Genomic DNA, 23,583 nt, shown 5'->3' on the forward strand with positions numbered 1-23,583 from the left:
TCCAGGCTTGATTAAAGGATGGACCTGATCAGGAAACAAACAAACCAACCTCATTTCTAATTACAAAATCCAAAGACAGGCATGCAGGATCGGCAGGGAAGACTCTGTGGTTTCTGCTTGCCCGGAGTCCATTATTTCCCCTTTCTTTGGGGGACCACCCTTGACACTGTGTTGCTTTCATGGTTGCAGGGGTGGACACGGGATTTAGTGATGATGCGCAGTGACTGGTTCAAGGATGGGCATGGACCCAAGCCCCATCAATGAGCTCCTTTCCCAGGACATTTGCTGGAGCTTTGGGAAAGAGGTATTCTTTTTCCATTGAGGACGCCAAGCTGGCAGGTTGGAGCTCCTCTTAGCCATCTTGCGTGGAGACCCTGCCTAAGATCTACCAAGCACAGACAAAAGCAGAGCCGTGAGTCAGGACACATCCATTTCTCCCTGGATCCAGCCATTCCTGAAACCACGTGCACTCATTTTACAAACCAACATTTCACTCCCCCACACCTCTGTTATTATGGTTAAGCCAGTTTGAATCAAGTCTCTGTCATTTGTGGCCAAACAAATCCTGACTAATGTTATCTGTGAATCAACAAGCCTGTCTAGCTAATGCCAGATGTTGAAGAAGATAAAAAAGATGATGTTGTGGACCCAAATGAAATACCTAAGGCGTGGTAGAAGGCACCCAGCACTGGAGTCCGGCTCTAGTCTCAGCCCTGCTACCCCTAAGGAGGATAAAATAGCTTAACCTCCCCTAAGGCATTACCAATACAGGGATGATAATACCACATAGGTCTGCCTCTTAGGAATATTGACCAGATGATAATGTGCATGTGAAAGCATTTTGAAATTCAAAAGCTCAATGCGAACATAGTAACAAGATATTCTATAAATCTGTGTTACCTGGCTGGGCACGATGGCTCTTGCCTATAATCCCAGCAGGTTATTAGGCTGAGGTGGGAGGATTGCTTGAGGTCAGGAGTTCAATTCCAGCCTGGGCAACATAACCACAATCCCATCGCTACACAAAGTAAAAAATTAACTGGGTTTGGTGGTGCACACCTGTAGTCCCAGCTACTTAGGAAGCCGAGGCAGGAGGATTGCTTGAGCCCAAGACTTTGGGGCTGCACTGACCTATGATTGCACCATTGACTCCAGCCTCGGTGACTGGGCAAGACCCTGTCTCAAAAATAAATACATACATACATACATACATACATAAATCTGTGCTGTTCAACACAGTAGCCACTAACTACCTGCTGTTACTGAGCATGTAAAATGTGGCTAGTCTGAGCTGAAATGTGCCGTAAGTGTAAAACACACAGCAGCTTTCACAGACTTGGTATCTTTTTAATAACTTAAATATCATATTAATACCTTTTATTTTTTTTCATGTTGAAAGGATATTTGTGATCTACTGAGTTAAATAAAGTACATTGTTACAATTAATCTCACCTGTTTCTTTCCCCTCGTTTAATGTAGCACTGGGAAATTGTAAGTTGCACGTGGTGGCTTGCATATGTGGCTCACATTCTATTTCTGTTGGCACCACTAGTCTAAATTGTGAGGGATGGTTCGTTGTTGGCGTGGGAGGTCAGTGAGTTCTGGAGTAGTCAGAAAAATCAGAAAAACCTCAGATGAAGCGACAAGGATGGGGGTAGGATGACATTTGGAACCCATTCTCCTGTGGTTGTTGTCTCTAATTTTCCCTGTGAATAAAATGAACTGTCTTCCCTTTCCCCATCATTCCTCCCACCGTTCACACCCACCACCCACCAGACAATGAAATGGTTTTAGCATCCTGTGCGCTTTTCACAGCTGAAATGCTGGCAATTTTGCCACTGATTCAGATCTGCTTGGACTCGCTGGTTTCCTTTGGTAAAATGCCCCATATCCAGAAGGGAAGTCCACTGGCTTCTCTGACTTGGGCGTGTCTTTAGGATTTCTCAATAGGATGACTTCTGTGACTGGTTGTCCAACACTCATGGCTCCTTTCTGCAGGCGGTGCACTTTGTTCTTAGCCTGAATTACCCCTAAAAGGAGACCCTGAGAAGGACTGCGTGCAAATGGTTTGGGGGGAGAGGAATTGCAGGGAACACTTTGAGGGAGTAGGGAAGTGAGACAGGGAACAAATGGAAGCCAATAAAGGGTGAATTAATGAGGCCACCATGGGGGACATGGATTCAGTGTCTTGGGAAATACCTTGAGAAATACTGTGGAGCATATCTCCTTATTGTCCCTGGATAAGGAACCTGGGATATTTATTAACTAACTTTTATTCCTTAGTATTGAGGGTCAGTCTTGGGGTGTTAACTTTCTGGTATTTCCAGCTTGGGTGTACACCACCAGGAACAGAGAATGCCCTCAGACAGAAAGATACGGGCAAACTTTGAAGCATACAGGAAATGTCTGCAAGTGATCTTCAGGATAGGCTGCGGGGAAATGGTCAGACAGTGTCTGCTGTACCTTAGAAGAAAGACAGAAGACATAGAGAGAAGTGGGGTCCTTGGCGATAGTCTTGATCTACTGGACCAAGCCTTACCGGAAACCTATGTCTAGATTTGTCATTTACCTGCACCTATAAATTCCATATGCTATTTAAACTGGTTTGAGTTTTCTGTTATTCGCAATGTAATGATTCCTAACTCAGTTCTTTTCCTAACCTGGTTCCTACAATTGAGTAGATCCCCTGTGGTTTCAAAATCAGGAAACAGGGCTGATGGGTAAGTCATGTCATCATTTCCTTCCTGAAACCAGAGTGCAAGGGAAAGAAAAGGAGGAGTTGCATGGATGGTAGCCAGGTTCTCATTGTGACCCAGGGACCATTACCGTAAAAGGAACCTGCCCAGGGAACTTGCTCAGCTCTCTCTAAACACAGTCAGCTCCATGTTCCCAACTGAATGTCACATCAATTGCATTGATGTTAATTCTGGTAAACTGAATTCATCCGAGAATCTTGTTGTGGAAGCAAAATGGGCTTAAAAGGCTTCTTTGATGCACAAGGAATTCTCACAAGCAATAAATTAAAAATGATCAAGGAGTTATTTTATATAATCTGTACATAATATAAAGTAATTGTGTCCATAAATAACGAGGAAGTTAAACAGGAAAAGAAAGGCTTTTTTCCTGACGTTCACATCGCTTCACAAGGTTTCGTGGATTCAGAAGGACATCTGGACCCCAGGAAAATTCCAATGTAGCATTTGAGACTCCCTACGGCCCCACTGTCTAGTAGGCAATCGCGGATTCACCATTGGGTCAGTTGGTCTGTTTTGCTTTTGCAGGTAAATGGGGTGGTGGGAAGAGATACATTTCCATTCCTGATGTGGCCACAAGAGGGAGCTCCCAATGGTCGGCTGTACCTGAAAGTCCTGTCCGTGAAAACTGACAAAGAAAACTTGATTTAAAAGGCGTCTCCTGATAAACCTCAGCATCTCCTTGCTAACATACTAAGAGCAATCACTGAACACGTTTTGTCTGTTCAATGCGTCCTCGCGGGATCTGAGTAGCATTGTCCTATTAAATCTCAGTCGTCTGATTTTCAGCATCAATTTATCTTGGGAGCTGCTCCTGCATTTTATAAGGTGAATTCTGGAGCAACGAGATTAAAGATTCAGAAAGTGAGTAAAGTTAACACTGAGCCCTTGGGCCTGGTAAATTGACAACTGAGCCAGAATAAGTATTTACCATTGTAAAGCTCTCATCCTCGTGGCACAATTGTTTCTGAAGAATGCTACCAGCACTTCCCTGCCCTGCGTTTGTCTGGCTTTTTCCATTCATATTTGAATCAATTCTCTCTCTCTCTCTTTTTTTATTATTATTATCATTTTCCAGGGACTTTGGATCATTATAAGATTGCGGGTAATGACAGACTGTAATTAAGCCTAAAACAGATTTTTCTTTTAGGAGACAGAAGAATCCACTCTAGCTGAGACTCCAGATTGCCTGGGCTGTAATTTACGGTGCTGTCACAAAGGGGTCCTTTTTCCGCATGGTGCTCTGCGGTGATGAGCCAGAAGCTGAAGCTGAGGAGTGTGTGACTCTCCTGCACACTCTCTGGAATGAGCAGAATGGACGCTTAAATGGCTAAGTATAGCTTGAAACTGATTACAGGCCAGATCCCGCTATTGTGCATCATCAGTTGTCATTGTTGAGACTGAAATTGCACTGGGATGTTTCTCTTTGTCACCAGCTCCAAGCTCGTTTCTAGGACAGGAGTGAAACTGTATGGTGAGCCTCAGGCCCAGGCACAGGGAGAATTGTTCTTCTGGTGTGTCGCCCAAGGAAGGGCTTGGCAGGTCTTTGGCAGTGGAAGATGGGCTCGCTTCAGTCTTGATACCTATAACCTTGGTATTGCTAGGGCTTCCAGATGTATGGATAGTAACCTCTAATCTCTAGCAAAGAAGGCTGAGGTTGTGGCTCTTCCTCAGTTGCTGTGTGAACTTCAGCAAGCAGCTTAACTTCTCTGGCCTTAGTTTTCTTATCTGTACAACAGAACTAATTATAGTTACTTTCTGATACGGTTTGGCTGTGTCCCCACTCAGATCTCATCTTGAATTGTAGCTCCTATGATTCCCACGTGTTGTGGGAGGGACCTGGTGGGAGGTAATTGAATCATGGGAGCAGGTCTTTCCTGTGCTGTTCTCATGATAGTGAACAGGTCTCACAAGATCTAATGGTTTTATAAAGGGAAGTTTCCCTGTGCAAGTTCTCTTGTCTGCTGCCATATGAGACGTGACTTTCACCTCCCACCATGATTGTGAGGCCTCCTCAGCCACATGGAACTGTGAGTCCATTAAACCTCTTTTTTTGTAAATTGACCAGTCTTGGGTATGTCGTTGTCAGCAGCATAAAATCAGACTAATACACTCTCCTATTCTCAAGGTAGATTTGCAGAGCAATGAAATGAGATATATGAAGACCCTGAGATATATATCTATATATATAGATATATATATATACACTCACACACACACACACTCAGGCACTGCACACACACATGTACAAACAATATGCATAGAAGACATAGAAAGTACCGATATGTATTATTATGGGGTATGTGTGTATGTGTGTGTGTGTGTGTGTAGTTTCTTGGTAAAAGCATTGGGGTGAGATTATGGAGGGTTTATATGCTAGAAGATGAAGTCTGGACTTGACTGCATAGTAATTATAATAATAGTAAACTTGCATTCAGTGCTTATCATGAGCCAGGCACTGTTCTAAGCTCTTTGCATGTATGAAAGCCGTGGTTTTCAATAGAAGCATTATCAACATTTGGGCAGGACAATTCTTCATTGTCAATGGGACTGTCCTAAGCCTTGTGTGATTACCAAAGATCTCTCAGGACCCTCATCATTGCTGCTGACAAAAGACAGCCCAACTCCGCTGCGCTTTTAAAAACACCCAGCTGAGAACCAATTGCCTAAGTATAGATATGTACTCTCCAATATGGAAGCTACTGGCCACAGGTGGCTATGAATGGCTTGCAATGAAGTTAGTCTGAATTGGAGTGTGCTGGAAGTGGAAAAAACAAACATTGGATTTTGAAGATTTGGTATTAAAAAATCGTATTAATATTTTAAAAGATTGATTACATGATGAGATGTTAATAGTTTGGATAGATTATAGTAAATGAGATATTTAAATTCATTTCACCTGATTCTTGTTGCTTTTTTTTTTTTCCTTTTGAGACAGAGTCTCACTCTGCCACCCAGGCTGAAGTGCAATGGTGTGATCTCGGCTCACTGTAACCTCCACCTCCCAGGTTCAAGCGATTCTTCTGCCTCAGCCTCCCAAGTAGCTGGGACTACAGGCACCCGCCATCATGCCCAGCTAATTTTTGTATTTTTGTAGGGATGGAGTTTCACCATGTTGGCCAGGCTGGTCGTGAACTCCTGACCTCAGGTGATCCACCTGCCTCGGCCTCCAAAGTGCAGGGATTACAGGCGTGAACCACTGCGCCCTGCCTCTTGTTGCTTTTTTGATGTGGCTACTAGAGAATGTTAAAGGACAGCCGGAGCTTGCATTTGTGGTTTGTGTTCTATTTTTATTAGGCAGTGCTGGAATGGACAGTGGGATGCTGGCGAGGGCTTTTGAGCCAAAATGGTGTCAGAGTGGCTGTGGGGGACACTGCTCAGCCAGCCCACCAATATTCATTTCTGTTTCTTCTATACTAGCAAAATCCTGATTGTATTTGTGATGGCCTTGTGTTCAAATACGCTTCTCCTTAGATCCCATGTAACCTAGTTTTTGTCAAAAAGCATAAATGGAAGTCAACTGGGTGGGCCATCTGGGGAAGCTGTTGTTAACATGACAAAAAGAAGACTTGGCTGACATGTGCCTTTTGCCCTTTGCCCTCCCCTCCTTTTGCTGCCTGGAATGCAGACACAATGCCTGAAGGTAGAGCAGCCTCTTTGGGACCAAGAGGTTGACAGTCACATTATAGGAATGGTGAAAGGAGGGAGGAGACTAGTTCCGTAAGCAGCGTCACAGGCCCAGCACTGCCCACCCAGGACTCTTCATTATGTGAGCAGAATAAACACCTTGTTTGGTTAGGCCACAGTAGTCGGGTTTCTGTCACAAGAGTTGAAAATGAGCCTCACTGATCATTATGGTTTCATTTGTTTCATTCTGAAGTCAATGCACTGGATGTTTTTGCTTTTCAGTCTGTCTCAAGCATTTGAGCATCTTTGCTAAGTTTGGGGAAATTCTGACATTAAGAGTTGGGACTGCACTTGGCAGAACTCAGAAACCACCAATGGGCAAGTCCCTCATGGCATGAGGCTCTGCCAGTCAGTGTTTAATTCCGAGAAACTGGAGAAGAGGATCTACTGTTTAGCCCCAATAGCCTTTTAATAAACTCCTTGTCTGCTTAGCCAGCCCAAGCCAGCATCAATCGCCTGCAACCTAGAGCACTGATGGCTGCAGCTGGGAGTTAGTTAAGGTTCTGCTCCTCAATAGTCTCTTATTAAAATCCTATTCCCCAGGAAAAGACACAGGAATCCTTAACTTCTCAGCAGAAAACACTGCTCTGCGATCAGGCCCTTCCTTACATTGCAAGGGCATTGTAATCTGTGCCATTGTCAAAATGCAAGACGACGCTTATTATCCCAACTCTCCTCTGTCTCTGGAGGCTGCTGCAGTGCCGGGCTTACAGAGTGTATTGACAATCACTTTTTGAATTCAAGCTGCTTGCGAGGAATCTGGGTAGACCACACCTGGGTAGGGAAATGTAATGAGTGAGGAGTTGCTGGAATACCAGTCATCTGCCTATGGATGGAGTGTACTTCCCAGCACACCCCTCTGCTTCAGCCCGAGAATGTTTATGTAGAAGTGAGACTACCCAGATTCAAATCATGGCACCAACACTTACGTTTACAATATAACATACGTTTACAATATAACATAACTGCTGTGTGTGATCTTAGGGAGGTCGCTTAACATCTCTGAGCTTTGGTTTCCTCCTCTCCAAGGTTAGTTTCGAGAGTCTGTGAACTGTGCAGACACTTAGGGTCTCCTCCACTTGGAAAGGTTCCCTACTTAGTTTCATGCTTTGCTGTTGCCATCTTAAAATGTGTGATAATTTTTAACAAGGGACCCTGCATTTTCATTTTGTCCTGGGACATGTAAGTTATGTAGCCAGTCTTGCTTCTCTGTAAATTGAGAATACTATTTACCACAAATATTTGCAGTGAGAAGTAAATGAGAAAATGTCTTTTATGTGCTTTGCCAAGTGTCTGGAACTAGTATGTCCTCAGTGAGTGATGGCTGTTCCCTGTCAGCACAGCTAATTTTCTCACAGCATCCTCCCTGGCAGGCTAAGTTCCCTGCACCCCTCTTACTAACCTCTGTGTACTCAGGGCCCGTGTGAGGACAAGTTGGACACCCGCTGCAGCATCAAAAGTGGGAGACCTTAAGGAGCCAGGAATTCCCAGAAGTGAGATTTTGTTTCAGTTCTTTCCAAATATAAAGGCACTTGAACTTCCCCTGTGACTTTGATGCTGCAGTTGGAATTTCCTAGAGGATTCTAAGATGAGAAATCCATGTGATTAGCCAGAAATGCCACAGGCTCGTAGCAGAAGCTCCCAGACGCTTCCTTCTAAAGCACTGACACTTGTCTGCACTGTGAGGTTTGGGGATTAGACAGACCTTTCCTGAATACTCCTTAAAATCTTCTGGGCCCCATCTCTTATTCCAGCCACTACTGCAGTGACCAGTTCCAGGCTGACTTTGACCAGCTTTGTGCAGGTGCAACTGGACATATTTACTGGGATTCACCACGCACCTCTGTCCTCCTGTCTTGGGTGAACATGCATCCTGATGCTGTCATATGGGGCACCCCTAGAGCCTGCCTAACCCAGAAGAGGGGGAGAGTAAATGCCTGCAAGGCCACCCCTGGCCAATGGGGGATGAACGCTGATGGATAAATGTTTCCCTTTTCATCCCCTTGCCATGCAGCTCTGAAATACATCAAATACAGCCACTGAGAAGGTCCCAGTGGGATGCACAGGCAGCAGCCCCTGTAGCACAGGCCAACTTGTTCCTCTTCCTGGTTCTCACTCCAGCTCCCCTGGATCCTCCTCTCCAATAGTCAACCCCATGCAACAAAGCCTTTGCGTAAGGCCCTGCTTTCCAGGGATCCCAGGCTAAGATGATCCGCTAATCTTCTGAAATGAAATACATTTACAATATAACATAACCTACCTCCACACAATGTAATGCCATAACTGAATTCTGATAGAGAAATAAAAAGGAAATAATCTTAAAAATAATTAAAATGTCCCAGCAGAACGCTACCAGAAAACCAAGGGAGCAAAGACACTGAGCCCCTTGCATGGAATCCCTATGAAAGTGACTTCGTGGCAGGAACCCTGGAAGGAGGGTCAGAGGACCTGGTTGGAGTAACCAGCTCTACCATTACCCTCCTGTATCATTTGAGTCCTTTTTTTCTGGGCATCCATTTTCTCAAGGGTGGTGTGGCATTGAACTGTATGCTAAGGACCTTTCCAGATTGATTTCCATATGATTTTCTGATCTTCTGACCTTTGCAGGACACTTGTTATCTTGTTCTGGCCTCCCTCCAGCTGTTAGCCCAGCCATCAACAGCTGAAATACTAAAGTTTTATTGAGGATCCATACCTGCCAGGCAATGAAAAAAGAGGCAGAATTGTCCATTGTAGAGTTTACATTTTGGGAGCTGGTGGGGGTGGGGAACAGACAGTAAGCAAACAAGCAACTAAACATATAGTATGCCAGAGAGTGGTAAGAGCAATGGAGAAAAATAAACAAGTAAGGGGTCAGGGAATATGGGTGGTAAGAAGCAGGAGAGGCTGCTCAATAAATTCCCTATGATGCTCATCCCATAGAGTTATCAATATGAGGAGTGATGTCTCATTTGGAATGCCTGCTGTTCTGGTTACTATTGCTGCATAAAGAATGACCCCCAAATTGCAGTGGCTTAAAACCATAGTTATTTCATTAGCTCCCATTGTTTCTATTGGCCAGGAATTTGGGAAGAGCTTGGGCAGGTTGGCTTCAAGTCTCTCAGGCACTGTGGTCAGACCATAGCTGGAGCAGTAGAGGCTGCCCAGGAATCTCCCTCTCTCTTCATTTAGTCTCAGGGCCCCTCCTTGAGGTCTCTGTATGGGCTAGCTTGGGCTTCCTCACATCATGGAGGCCTCAGGACAGTAAGACCACTGACATGGGTAGCACAGAACTCCAGGCAAGTGCTCCAGGAAACCAAACTGAGGCTGCAACATCTTTTGTGGTAGACACACCCCAGAGAGGCCCCCATGATTTCTCCCCCTTAGTATCTGCACTCTATATAACTGCCTCACCTTGAGGTTGGCAGGAACTGTGACTTGATTCTAACCAATCATATATGGCAAGGGAATGGGATGTCACACTTGTAATTATGTTATGTGATATGGCAGTGGTGTCAGGGGATCTCAGGGGTAATTAAGGCCCCTAATCAGTTGAATGTGAGTTAATCAAAAGGGAGATAATCCTGAATGGGCCTGAGCTAATCGTATGGCTTTCAAAAAGAAGACCTAGATCTTCCCTGTAGTGAAAGAATCCAAGCAGCAGAAATTCTCTCTCTCTCTCTCTCTCTCTCTCGTCCCCTCTCTCTCTCCATTGCTTGCTATTATGGGCTGGATTGCTCCCCCCACACCACCAAATTCGTATGTTGAAGCCATAACCTCCAGTACCTCAGAATATGACTGTATTTGGAGACAGACTTTAAAAGTTGTCATTATGTTAAAAGGAGACTGTCAGAGTGGACCTTAATCCAATCTGACTGGTGTCCTTATAACAAAGAGGAGGGAGAGACACCAGGGATGTGTGCACACAGAGGAAAGACCTTGTGAGGACACAGCAAGAAAACACCCATCTGTAAGCTAGGGAGACGGGCTTACAAAGGAACCGAATCTGCCAAACAGCCTCTGGAACTGTGAGAAAATAAATGTCTGTTGTTGAAGCCATCCCAAAACTGTGATATTTTGTTATGGCAGCCCTAGAAAAATAATACACTTGTCTTGAAGAAATCAGCTGCCACAAATTTTACAGTCATAAGGAAATAAATTCTGGCTAAAACCTGAGGGAACATGAAAATGGCTTCTTCCCTAGTTGAGCCTTCAGATAAGAACACAGCCCAGACCACACCTGGATTCTGTCCTTGGGAGATCCTGAGCAGAGAATGCAGCTAAGCTATACCCAAACTTCTGACCCACAGAGAGTGTGATATACTAATGTTGTGGTGAGCCACTAAGTTTGTGGTCATTTGTCATGCCACAAAAAGACCTAATTCATCTGTAATAACCCAGCTTAGGAAGTCACAGCGCCACTTTTGTTGCATCTTATTGGTTACAAATGAACCACAAGCCCACTCAGATTTAAGCACTGGGATGGGAGGTGTTGCTGGGGCCAAATTTGGAAAATACAGCCTGTGACACCTGCATAATTGAATTTTAATTTGTAGCTCATATTTGAAACTGCAGCTGGCTTTCTACATCTACATCAGCTTAGTCAACTTGGCATGTTTCCTCCAACTGGTCTTCACATGGGCTTCAGAACCTCTCTGAAGGATGTCTGCCTCTGCCTGTCCCTTTGAGGAGCCCCCAAAGTGCACAATACCAGCACAGAATATAAAACAGGCTTTTTCTAACATTCCCTCCACATTTGATGACCGTTCATTTGGGCATTTTTACATGATGCCTTAATAGATAAAAACAATTATTTATTTGGTATAGGTTTTTCTTCACCCCACCTTTGCACCTGCTGGCTGGTTCCAGATTCCAACCTGGGAAAGCATAAGCATGACTAGCCAACTGGAAGTATGTATCTCAGCACCTTGTGAAGTAGGCCCTGAAACAGGGGCATTCAGCCACTTCTCAGGGCTGTACCTGCACTTAGAAGCCCCTAGACTGGACCTATATTATTCCTGGGGGTAATAGAAAAACCAGAGTTCAGAGTCCTGTCCCCAGGCTGGAAAGCCAGAAGCACCCTTGGCTCTCCATAAGTCATGACACTGACTCATGTGCCCTCAGCTAGGAAGGACCTTGGAGGACATTTAGGCCAGACATCTGCTACTCAGTTCCCTTCTACAACATCCCCACCTAGTGGATCTGCCAGAGTGCTTCTCCAGTGGGGATAATCATTCCCAGTTGCCCCAGGGAAGGAAAGGGAAAGTTCTATCCAGAAGAAAGAGGCCATTAACCACCTGGAGTCTCTAGGCTGCCTTCCTTGACCTCTTTAACAAGACAATGGTCTTGATAGCTGGGCACTGTCAATAGACGATTTTCTAAACTCCCTTCCTCTCATTACTTCATTAAAGCCTGGCTACCTAGATCATAGAGTTTTACTATGAGACAGAGAAGAAAGAAGCCATGGTATGATGACAAGGAAATGAGGAGTCTATTCCTTCCAGTCCCAGAGATTGTGAGAGGAAGAGGAGCCAGGCCGAGAAAGCAGAGAAAGAATGGCCAAGGCTCTGGATGTGGGGGGTGTGCTCCAGAGGGAAGGGGAGGGCCAGAAACTCTGTACAGCCAGAGACATGCTTCCCTGTGAGTCCCAGATGGATGTGCAGAATGTCCAGGAGAAGCCCACGAAGCAGCCCCTTTTAACATGACACAATGTAGGGGCAACGGCTATGGCAGACACAGCACTTTTGGCCACATAGGATCTCATTTACACGCCCCGCTGAGGAGACCTGGAGGGGCTGAAAGGGCCGGCAGAGGGTCCTGCCAGGGGACAGAGTCCACTGCCAGTCATTTCCTACGACGAGAGCAAATGGCCAAGATCCAGTGATGGGTCCTGGCCAACAACAATGATATTGACCCGTATTGAACACTTATTAAATGTCAGGCTTGTCTAAGTGCTTTCCATTTATTATCTTATATTTAATCTTTGAATTAGCCTTGGGAGGTAGGCACTATTATGATCCCCACTTTTCAGATGAGAAGTTCCTGGCCAAAATTTCTCAGCAAGATTAGATAGGATCAAACAGACCTCAGTGGTCCTGAGGTCAAAGACCAAACCAGAACAGGGCAGAAGATGGAGTGTGTCCAGAAGATACTATATGCACATGAAAACCCTTCCCCATCCCACCTCATCCCCACTGCCACCAGAACCCTAAAAGTTCTCTTGCAAGAGAAGCTAAAGAGGGTGGAAATCTGAAAAACTGACCATTTAACTCTTAACAGCCTGAATGGTCTAACAGGACTACTGAAATTGTTAGATTTGACTGACATTACTGGGTTGGTCTGTGCATGGTTTACCTACTATCCAGTGCTGGGGGTCCAGAAAAAAATTAGGTCAATTAGACAAAAAATTACAGAAGTTCAATTTTTTGCATGTTCTAGTGGAGTTTGAGTAAATTTATGGTTTGACTTCATTTCCTAGTCTGGTATATCTAAGACACTATTTGCTCTGAATAGGAAAGTCCGACAGTTCTGGGTTTGAACCCAGCTGAGCTACTCACTTGCTATTTGACTCTTGCTTACTTTGAGGGCTTCATTTTCTTAACATGAAAAATAATAATAACAGATTTATATTGTTTAGAAGAGAAGCCAGCAAATATTTTCTATGAAAAGTTAGAGAATAAATATTTTAGGCCTTGGAGTCTTACAATCTCTATTGTACCTGCTCAACTCTGCCACTGAAGCACAAAAGCAGCCACAGACGATAGATAAGTGGATGTTCAAGACTGAATTCCAATAAAACTTTATTTACAAAGGCATATGGAGAGACAGATTTGGCTCAAGAGACTTTGTTCGCTATCCTTTGGGTTGAATATAAACTACACAATGACAAAGAGATCCCAAAATATATTGCCTTAAATAAGACAGAAGTGGTTGGGTGCAGTGACTTACGCCTATAATCCCAGCACTTTGGGAGGCCAAGTCAGACGGATCATGAGGTCAAGAGATGGAGACCATCCTGGTCAACATGGTGAAACCCCATCTCTACTAAAAATAAAAAAATTAGCTGGGCGTGGTGGCACATGCCTGTAGTCCCAGCTACTCAGGAAGCTGAGGCAGGAGAATCCCTTGAACCCAGGAGGCGGAGGTTGCAGTGAGCCAAGATATCGCACCACTGCACTCCAGCCTGGGCGACAGAGCGAGACTCCATCTCAAAAAGAGAGACAGAAATTTATTTCTCTCCCCTGTTGACAGTCTAGAGGTGACCATCCGGATTGGTGGGGCAGCTCTGCTCCATGTGGTCATTCAGGATCCAGGTTCTTTCCATATTTTGCTCTTCTATGCCTAAGGAACATTCAAGGAATAGCAAGGACAAGGCTGGAGTGGCTAGAGCAAGGACAAGGCTGGAGTGGCTAGAGCCAAGCAAGCAAAGGAAGTCGTTTAGGAGGTGAGGTCAGAGAGGATGTGTGTGTGTGTGTGTGTGTCAGAGAAACAAAGACAGAAAGAGGAGTTTAGGTTCTTGTAAGCTATTGTAGAAATTTGGCTCTTGCTCTGTGAATGATGGGAAGCCCTGACTTTTCTTGAACCACCTGATCTGACTTACACTTTAGCAGGATCCCTAGAGCCACTAAGTGGAAAACAGACAAGGAGGAGTCAGGGAGGCAACAGGGGGCCTAATGTGGCGGCCACAACAATAATCAAGATGGGAAAGCATGGTGACTTGGGTCAGAGTGGATGTGGTCAGACTCTGGATATATTTTTAAATGCAAATACAATTTTAATTTTTTTCTGCTGAGAAAGTTCATGACTTTGTTTGGCTTATCAAAAGTTGACCCTCTAAAAACTTACAAATCGCTGTGTAGGCCAGTCACATTTAGATATGACCAAAGGCTTTGAGGAACCACTTAGTGTCTGAGTATCATGGTAAATAGCTTCACACGAGCAGGAACTGTGTCTTTTTTGTTAAACACTGAATTCTCACTGCTTGTCTCAGTGCATAACATATAGCTTTGCACCACCACGCCCAGCTAATTTTTGTATTTTTAGTAGAGATGGGGTTTCACCACGTTGACCAGGATAGTCTCTATCTCTTGACCTCGTGATCCACCTGCCTTGGCCTCCCAAAGTACTGGGATTACAGATGTAAGTGCAGGAAAGTGCAGGTATAGCAATGAATACAGAGTCTGCCATAAACTCAACCTTTGTGTCACCTTCACAAGGTGCACAGCTCTCACTTTACCATTTCTACTGTGTAGAAAACAAGAGCTCCAAGGGGAGATGGAGGTGTTGAAATGGGCTAGCCCATCCCCGTTCAAGAAGCCACAGCCTCACAGGTCTCCTAGCTGTGTTTCTGTAAATCACAAGGTCATGGGCTTTTACCATCTTGATCACTTGAGACTCAGATGGTTCAAGCTGCAGATTCCAAGGTGGTACCATGTTCATCATCTTCCACTGTGAAAATAAAGCACACACAGGAAAGTGCTAGCTCTCCCTCCCTTAGGCAAGACACATCATCTCTGGGCCTCCGCTTCCTACCTAGAACACAAGGGGGTTGGAGGGAGAGGCTCCAAAGGATTTCAGGCCCCCTGAACTATTCCCAGACTCAGGCCTGCCCTCTCCCCCGCCGCTCCCACCATGTTCTAAGCTCCAGAGAGAGTGGCTGGCTGGTGGCACACAAGAGGGCTCCACATCAGTGACTACTGGCTACTCATGGGTGACTGGGTGGTCAGCAGAAAAGGCTGGGCTTAGAGCCGGGCGCAGTGGCTCACACCCATAAACCCAGCACTTTGGGGGGCTGAGGCGGGTGGATTCCCTGAGGTCAGGAGTTTGAGACCAGTCTGGCCAACATAGTGAAACCCTATCTCTACTGGAAAAAAAAAAAAAAAAAAAAGCTGGGTGTGGTGGCAGGCACCTGTAGTCCCAGCTACTAGGGAGGCTGAGGCAGGAGAATCGCTTGAACTCAGGAGGCAGAGATTGCAGTGAACCAAGATCGTGCCATTGCACTCCAGCCTGGGCAACAAGAGCGAAACTCTGTCGCGAAAAAATAAAAAAAATAAAAAAGAAAGAAAAAAGAAAGAAATGAAAAGAAAAAGAAAAGGCTGGGCTTAGAGAGCCCTTCGTGAAGAATGGTCTATCCAGCTTCTCATACGACCCACGCAGCCAAATAGACCCCCTCACCCTACTGCCACATCTACATGCTCGCCTTAGAATGGGATTACAGAACAAAACATGGGCTCTGGAGTCAAACATATCTAGATCAGCACTTGGCACTTACAACGCTGAGGCTTTTTGCATATTTATGGATTAAAAATGGAGAGTAGCCCAATGGATAAGGGTACACCCTCTGGTGCCAGAGTGTCCTGGGTTTAAACCCAAGCTCCTTTTCTTGCTGGCTGTGTGACTCCAGACAAGTTCCTTAACTTCTCTGTGCCTCTGTTGATTCAGTTGTAAAATGCGGATAATGATTGGACCTGCCTCACAGAATTTGTGGGGACCAACTGAGATTATAGCTATAAAGCCTTTAGAATAGCACCTGGCACTGGGCTAGGGCTACGGAATTAGATATGATCATTGTTTTCTCCGTTTCAGGTCTTATTGGCTGTGCAAACTTGAGGGAGTTGCCTAACCACTCTGGGCCCTGTTTTCCTGGCTTTGCCACTCTTCAGCTGTGTGACCCGGGGAAGCTCTCAACCTCTTTGTGCCTCCGTTTCCACATCTGTAAAATGGGGATATGACAGTGGCTGTTTTGTGAAGAGTCGTGAGAATAAATCAGTTAATGTATGTAACACTCTGCCTGGTGCCTGGCACTCTGCAAATGTCAACCAATCATTTAATCAGCATCCTTTTAGAAAATATTAATTGAGGCACACTTTGGGGCTAGGTGTGCTGGGAAAAGAGTGGTGACCCCCACAGACACAGCCTCTGGAATGAGAGCTTCCTCCTGCCTTGCCTCTCACCCTAATCCATGACTTTGATGGTCATAGAAAATTTCATGTTAATTTCACATCTTTAATTTTCTAATAGCTCAGCTAGCATTTGTTTGAAATCACTTATTTTTCCTTTACAAATGTCCATTTTTTCCATTCTCTGGGCCAGCATGACTATAAATCATTGTCTATGATTCCATGCTTAGAAAGAGCCAGGCTAGAACCTACCATTGGAGGGTTTTACTAGGTTATTTATTGCGACAGAAAATGCAAATGCATTGGCAGTAAACATAAGGAAGAAAAAGCTACTTCAGCAGTATGTGCAGAACGTAAATGCAGATGGAAATGGGGGGTGGAGTGTCATTTTTAGTAAGTAGAGCAGATACTCCACTTTGCTGAAAATATGAAATACCAGAAAATTCTCCTGACTTTCTATGTTAATGAAAGAAATGTAAAGTTGACCTGCTTCCTTTTTCAGGACCCCGGAATGACATTATATTTCACTATAGTTTGTGCTATTCAATGTGAAAAACTGATAAAATAGCAAATAAAAAACCTAAAAGGAAGTGTGCAGAGAGCAGAGCTTTGCTGAATGACATCAAGTCCTTTCTCATCACCTGCACTGCAGAAAGATCCTCCCTTGTGTTGCCAAATTTCCTTTCTCTGGTCTGTTTCATACCAGAAACATCTTTTCTAAGTGGTTAAAAATATATTCTCCTGGTCTGTGTGCATAACTTGCAAACAGAGTTGGGCACCAGGGAGCCCGAGCTCCCCAGATCCACTCAAGGATAAGAAGCATTGCCTTGTCCTGAGTAGTTGACATTAGAGAAAAGGCTTGATTCCTACTTCTCATGCTTCCTTCCCCATGGAGGGAGCCCAGGAGCACAGTACTCCTGGCACAAGTCTGCAGGCATCACTCTCCAGCACCAACGAGATGCAATAGGTGCAACGAGGTGAATTAGGACCAGCAACTGAACGCGCTAAAACCAATCTCACCCTCTCCCTCTGGTCTGCCTGTCAAGCACAAATGTTCATCCGCTCCTCCACACTACAAAGATGTGACCAGGTATGTCAAAATGTGTGTTTCAGAGGTCAGTGTAAGGAAACCCATCTACATGCAGATAACAAGCTGTGGTCTCCAATGTAACCCTTATCAGTCATAAAGGGCACTATTCTGGCATGTTCCCTACTTCCTAAGGGCTGCAGTACTCAGACAGAGAATTGGGGCTTGTGACAGGGCCATCCCAAACCCCAGGAGGTGACAGAGATGTCTCTGAGATATCATGGATAGTCTTCAGAGCATCGTCATCTTCCTCGGGGTCAGCCACAACCCACCAAACGCAGCCTAGGAGACTTTATTGTCACTAAGAAGTCTTCTTGGCCATGGTTAAGGAAGTTAAGTGACTGCATTCCTCTTCAACATTCAATTCCCAGTCAAGACTCTGCTGAAATGCCTTCAAGAAATCTCCCTTGACTTTTTAGCTAAATGGATCATTTCCTCTTTTTAATTTCAATACAACTGTTTACTCACCTGGGTGCACAAATTATTTGTGAAAATGACTTCTCTCCCTTAAACAGTATGTGTGTTGTGGAAATGACATCTCTCTCTTAAACTGTGTGTGTGTGTGTGTGTGTGTGTGTGGTGACATATAGTGTGGTATGTGGATGTGTTGGTTCCTTCTCAAATTAATAGACCCATTTGGCAGCAACCTCATTCCTATAAGCTAATAATGGTGGTGTGTTAGTTACTCATTACTGCAAAACAAATTACTCCAAAACACAGCATCTTAAAATAAGCGCTTAGCATCTCACATAGTTTCTATGGATCAGGAATCCAGGTTTCTCAGGAAGTTGGAGTCAAGACATTGACCAGGTCTGCAATCATATGAAGGCTTGACTGGGGCCGACAGATCCACCTCCAAGTCGGTTCACTCCCATGGTGCAGACTGTTGGCAGAAGAACTCAATGCCTCCCACGTGGGCCTCTCAACAGGCTGCTTGAGTATGTTCACAGCATAGTGGCTGGCTTCCCTCCGAGTGAGCAGTCCAAGACCTATTCTGGGACGTCATACGCCAACACTTTTGCCACATTCTACTCCTTAGAAGCAAGTCCCTAAGCAAAGTTCACACTCCAGGGGAGGGAAACCAGGCTCCACCTCTTGAAGGGAGGGGCACCAAATAATTTGCAAGTATATTTCAAAACCACTGCAGGTCACATGGCGCAGAAAGAGAGAAGCAGAGCAGAAGAATATTAAAACCTATTGAATTCATAATAGCAAGAATAAAATACATGAATGTTGGAACATTTGGAACTCCTTTCTCTCTATTGTCTGCCCAGGAAAACTGATGTGGATAAATGTGGAAGAGAACAGGCCAGTGGATGAAATGGTGATGTAAAGGTGAGCTTTGTGGAAGAGTGGAGAAAGAGATCGGCACTGAAGTGGGCAGTGAAAGAGCGAGAGGCTTGTGGGAGACTTGATTTCAGAGGCAGCGTTTGGATGGTTATGAACAGCCTTTCCTCTTCTTTCAGGGGCACCGTAAAGATCAGAATTAATGGTATGACTATTTGGTTTGGAGGCTGTTTCATTAAGTGTTACACTGTGGAGAGACTGGATCACATGGGTCATATTATTTATTCAGGTTACATTCATTCACACGCCCTGTGAATTCCCACCCTATGCAAACTGGCAAGAAAGCGCTATTTTAAAAGATTCTTGAACGCTTTTGTATCTTTCTTAAGACCTTTGTATACAGCACTGTTCACATAGTAGGTAGTCAAAATTAATGGGAAAGACTCAAGCAAAAAGTGTACTTGGATTTCCATATGATTTATAAGCCAAGATGCTATAATCCAAAGAGGCAGGAAAATGATGTAAACCAGAAATAAAAATATTTGTAAGTGACAATGTGTCCAGAATTCTTTGACAGTTTAAGAGAAACAAAAGCAGGAGATGAGGAGAGAGTTACACTAGGGTGAGCAGAGAGTTAAGCCGGGGCCTGGGACAAGCATCAAGAGTGTCACTTCCTCTGAGGTCCCAACCCTACTTCCATAGGCTCTGCAGCCCACACCACCCTTGAAAGCAAACAGAGAGATGGAAGAACTGATGGGCTGGCAGCACCACCTCAAATCTCTTAGCTCCAAAACTGGAGGTACTCATCAGGGCCCTGCATCATTTCTGCGGGTGATGGATGGTGTGAGGTAAGGCACACAGATCTAGACTTGTTTCTCCTTCGGTAACAATTGTTTCTTGGAAGAGGAAGAAAACTTAGCTGGATTTTCTCTCTTTGTGTGGATTTCCAGGGTAGACACTCGGAGGTGTGTGCAGGAGCATGCTCTTTGGGGCCCACAGAGATATTCCAGCAGGTGCTGGAGATTCTGGGGTAGCCTTTCCATGACCGCCAGCCTCTTTTCCCTGTGTTGCTTTGGTTTGCTGTCTGGCTAAAGGCAGGAGTCGGAGAAACTCACATTTCGCAAGAGGCTGCCCGGAACAGAGGCCAAGAGGGTAAGGTTTGTCCAAGGCCTTCCCTCTCAGCTTTGCTATCAATTTGTCAGGAAAAAAAAATCGTTTGTGCCAATTAGACCCCGGTTTGGAAAGTGTTGTCCTGTGTGGGAGGCGGGTACAGAAGCCAATTGCGAGGACAGGAGATCAATGAAAGTGACACATTACTATGCCTCCAATTCTTCTCAGCCCTCAATTTACTCTCTGAGACACAGAGAAAATAAGTGTACTTGCCTTGCTAATGGGTACATGGTTGGCTCTCAGCAATTTATAGAGAGCACTTTAGTTCCAAGATGAAATGCACTGGGATATTAGGATTAGTCTCTGCTTTAATTAGTTTCTGACTTGCAGGTTTGAAAAAATTTAGTTCTTTTCTGTACTTCTCCACAAACACAAAACAATGATTTAATGGTAAAACAGCAATGAAAAGAAACCAGGCCATTCTCTCCAAAATGGTTAAAAGGGTGCTTCTCCTGATCTGACATAACTGTTCCTCATATGAATTTATTATCTGTATTCACACTCATATTCCACCTGAATGCCTTGGGTCCAGGTGGGTGGTTGCTTATGGTTCGTGTGTATTCTAAGCAGGTAGGCCTTCATACTGTTTGTTGACGCCTGTGGTGGACACACCTTAAAGTGACTTCTCACACCCCTGAGTCATATTCTTGTATAATCTCTTCTCTTTGAGGACACAAATTGTGACCTGCTTTAAACCAGTAGAATAGAGACAAGGTGATGAGATCTTTGGTGATTGCATTTAACTGCTTCATTTATTGCACAATTAGTCACACACTATTTTGTGATGCACAACATTTTTTTTTTAAGAGATAGGAGTCTCATTCTGTCACCCAGGTTGGAGTGCAGTGACATGATCAGAGCTCACTGCAGCCTCAAACTCCTGGGCTTAAGGGATCCTCCTGCCTCAGCCTCCCAAGTAGCTGGGACTAGACGTGCATGCCACCACACCCAGTTCTTTTTTATTTTTTGTAGAGATGGAATATCACTTCGTGGCCCAAGCTGGTCTCCAACTCCTGGGCTCAAGCAATCCTACCATCTTGGCTTCTCAAATTGCTGGGATCACAAGTGTGAGCCACCGTGCCTGGACTGTGATGCAAAATTTTATCTAAACCTTTATTGTTGACTATAGCATCATGCACTTATTATTTTCCCTCTTAACTAGATTTTAAGTCTCTTGAGGGCAAGAACTCTGTTCTTGAAGATTTTCAAAAGCCCCATAGCAATTGGAAGTACAGTAAGTACACAGTCATATGTAATTTGGGTTTCTGAGCCTTCATTTGTCCAACTAAACCAGATGGGTCTTAGATGAAGATATACATGGCAAACACTGCATGCCTACTGTGGGCCAGGTTAGATCCCAGACATGCAGAGAACAAGACAAAAACTCTGTCCTCAGGGGTTCATGGTGGTTCAACCTAACCAGTGAAGTCTTGCAATCTCACTTCCTCCTTACCTTGTAGAATCGGAAGATATCCAAAGATTCCTAGAGTTCTTTGTCAAGCTGTCAGAATTATAATTCCACACATCAGGCATAGTGTAACCATGAAGCTCTTCAGTGAATTTTTAGTGACTTTTGGGTGATTTTTTAGTTTCCAAGTAGAAGAAGCAAAAGACCCTTGTGGTGGTTACCTTCCATCCAAACAGAGAGTGACCTGCAAAGATACTGCTGTCCCTCGGTGGCCCATGGGTGTCCCCGCAAATTTGTGACTCAAGTGGCCATATTCATATTAAGCAGACCAGAGACCAAGACCATATTAGGCATGAACCACTTTTTATTAATAGGCTTACCGAATATATTGAATTAAGAAGCATATAGTTTGTACGCCCTATTTACCAAAAAGAGCTAAATATGTATACAGCCTAAAATACATCCACTGTAGTCTGCATACTGTAAAACTTGCTTCTTTACACATAGCAACTATTCTTATTTTACCTAGGTTATGCATTTAAAATACATACAAATGGTACCAAATAGCATATTGGCCTATTTTATCACAATTCTTATACGTTCCTGATAATCAAAGGGATTGATAGGGAATGCATAGTTTCCTACTAGAAAAAAAAGTAGATTTTGATACAAGCAATGGAATATAGTAAGGATAATAATGACTTGGTTTAGATCTCAGTAGCTTTACAATATACTTCTTATTTGAATGAGCATTATAGTTGGTTCTCTTCATTACTAATTGAGATGTTGTTAATTTTCCTGGTCATTCTATGCTCTGCTTGCCTGGCTGAGGCAAAGGAAGTCCTTATCCTTTTTTCTTTTCTTCCAGTTTGTTTTTACTTTCCCAAGTTTCCTCCGGAGCCATCTGCCCCACTTTGCCATTCCCCTTGCACTGCCACCCAAATCTGGACCACTTTCTCATTGCGTCATTGCATACAACTAGATTATTGTATTCCACTCCAGGAAGCTGTTGAACAGAATCTTTGGCCACCGCCTAATTAAAGAACTTCCTTCCGCAGCTGCAAAGGAGAGGCTGATACCTCTGCGGAAGAATCGGGAAGCCAGCTTAAGAGATTTTCTTTAGGTGGCATGCAAATAGACTGCCCTCCTGCAGATCTTCATCTCCCCTTCATTATACCCCAGGCCGGAGAAATTTCCATCATGAGCACTCCTGGCCGCCAAACCTCCGGCATCCCACGCTGATTTCTTTCCTAAAAATACACAGACTCTCACTCCATGGGGAAGAAAAATGCAACTCTGCCATTTCCAGTGTGCTCCCTGAAGGCTGCTGATGGCCGAGAGCAATTCATCACCACTCGTGCGTTCAGGCTTTGAATTTTTCCTTCACAGATCGCTTCTTGTTTATCTGGTGGACAATGTGACAAGAACCAGATGTGTCTCAACCTCAACATCCCTCCCATAGCTATGCAGGGGGAGAAACAACCAGACCAGCTAGATATCCTCCTTAGAACGGCAGAAAACTATCCAAAATTTCTGAACCACTTTCAAGAGTGGGGCCTTGCATGTAAAAAGAGTAGGGCATGTAATTGCATGTTTGTTCATTGTTAAATGGATTAGTTGATTGAATCTTGTCTATTCAGTATGATTTTTCTTCTGGCTATGCATATTTTGTTGCACTTTTTACTTTATCTCAAGGTGCTGCCAAATTCAAAATCATGCTAGAAATGAAGGTCTTTCTTTGGGAGGGTATAGCAGGGTGTCTTAGAAAGAAAATACAATGTCTGCAGATCAGAGGGAGAGTTCTTGCTTTGCCAGTCCCCATTGGATAACCATGGCAGGCAATTTATATAGTTTTCATGTCTATTTCCTTCTCTCTGGAATTAGAATAATACCTACCCTGCAATAAACTTCAGAACTATTTATGAACAAATGAGGTGAATACTAATATGCATTGGAAAAATATAAAGCCTTGCTAAATGTAAGGTGGCCTTATCATCCACTGTCCAATAACACAGTGCTCTTCATATCTAAGATTTATTTTTAGAGTCTTGATAACAGACTCATTCCCGATCCTATGGAGTATGGGGACAAGTCCCCCTTTAAGGAAAGGCCTTAAAGCCACATGGCTGCACAGAGGGATCAGTCCAGGAGCCTAGCCACAGAGCTCATCAAGAAGAAACAAGCTGAGCAGACGACCACCCAATGGGTGATGGGAGGGAAAGTAGAAGAAAGATCTGCCCCCCGCTTCAAGCTGATCTCCACTGGGGACAGTCCACATATGTCTCTGCTTTGCATTTTTGCTGTTGCTTGGTT

This window comes from Macaca mulatta, chromosome 5, assembly GCF_049350105.2.
Source record: "Macaca mulatta isolate MMU2019108-1 chromosome 5, T2T-MMU8v2.0, whole genome shotgun sequence".
NCBI lineage: Eukaryota > Metazoa > Chordata > Mammalia > Primates > Cercopithecidae > Macaca > Macaca mulatta.